Here is a 1,463-nt window from a genome sequence, read left to right on the forward strand (position 1 = left end):
CCCAGGCCTGGGTCAGTCCATATGAGAATCTCCACATGTTACCTCCCTACGGGTAGGGTGTGGCCTCCGTAGCGCCCTTCTCTGGAAGGCTCGCTCCCCCATCGTTCTGCATAAGCTGTAACAACAAATCGGAAAGACTTGAAGCAAATCTTTCATTGAAGGTCGAAATCCCTTCCGTTAAGAAATTTCTGTGGGGAAAGGAACAGCGGCTTGGCTATCTTCAGCGGCGATGTGTTCACCTGTGGTCCCTGCGGGTACCAAGGTCAGCGAATTTGCGCTGGGGCGGTGGGAAGGTTACGACCTTTGCGTAGCGTTTGTCTGACAAGCGCCGCTTGCCAACATTTGCTACGTCATGGGGTTGTGACGGGGTTCAGTTTGTGGCGCTTTCCAGGGCCCCATAATGTCGTCACGACATAACTCGTAGTGACCGACAGATAGGGAAGGTCTCGGTTACGTACGTAACCCTCGTTCCCTGATGGAGGGAACGGAGATGTTATGTCCCCTTGCCACAACCTCGAACCATCGCTGGTGTCCAGGGACAAGTTCTCGGGCTCCTCAGCGTAAAACCTGAAGAGTGGATGCACCTGTCGCCTATTTATACCCGCTAAGAGCACATGGCACTAATGAAATCTTGATTAAAAGACTTTTAAATAACACAAAGTGTGATCAATGAAAAAAATCTGTTTTCCTTTTGATACTGTGGTAACAGATTTGACGCTTTATAAAATAACTCTTGGTGTAAGAACTTTTTAGATTAAAATATTTTCTTAGAAAGAGCACATAGACTTTTCAGTGCTTCAGATCTTAACAGTGATGGAAAGTGGCATCGTATCCTGTATCTTACATAGTTGTGGGAGATAATTCCACAAATTTAAAGGCAAATTTATTTTTTTTAAATAATGTTGTAGAATTAGGTAAATTACTCTTTAGGGCTTTTATAAATAAAATGAATGAAATATTACAAAAAGAAAAGTACAATAAAATATTTTGATTACACAATGATACATGATGGAAAAAATGCACGGACTAATTCGGACAACAAGAAATCATGATTTTCAGCTATTTAAGACACTTTTTGCAAAAAAATTATTTTGTTACGGACTGTAACATCTTGTAATTCATAACAATGAGTAACACAGTATTAAATTTGTTATCGGACTGTAACATCTTGTATTCATAACAATGAGTAACACAGTATTAAAATAATAAAAAATATAACCATTTGAAAAAAGCTGAAAAAAAAAGAATGACTTCGGACATCAAATGTACCTGCAATTATAGAATCACTCATATGCTGTGAGTTTGAATTGCTTAACATCCATCTGGGAAAACAGTGTGCATTATCTCTCTAGATTTGTAATGTAAATCATTTATAAATCCTGTGCAAACACAGGAGAATACATCAACATGTTTCTATCCCTGATAGCACAGGTACATCTCGGAGACGTTGATTTGACGTCTGC

At 39.7% G+C, this 1,463-nt stretch overlaps 1 protein-coding gene across 1 annotated transcript in view; it reads left to right on the top strand.

Annotated features, from left to right (window-relative positions):
- The window catches only part of LOC107754848 (poly [ADP-ribose] polymerase 14-like), a gene marked incomplete at its 3' end in the record, with an annotated part of 28,542 nt that overhangs the window by 9,988 nt on the left and 17,091 nt on the right, over positions 1-1,463 (top strand). The gene's annotated exons all lie outside the window — the stretch shown is intronic.

The sequence above is a fragment of the Sinocyclocheilus rhinocerous genome, unplaced genomic scaffold (assembly GCF_001515625.1).
Source record: "Sinocyclocheilus rhinocerous isolate Xijiao unplaced genomic scaffold, SAMN03320098_v1.1 scaffold1885, whole genome shotgun sequence".
Lineage (NCBI taxonomy): Eukaryota > Metazoa > Chordata > Actinopteri > Cypriniformes > Cyprinidae > Sinocyclocheilus > Sinocyclocheilus rhinocerous.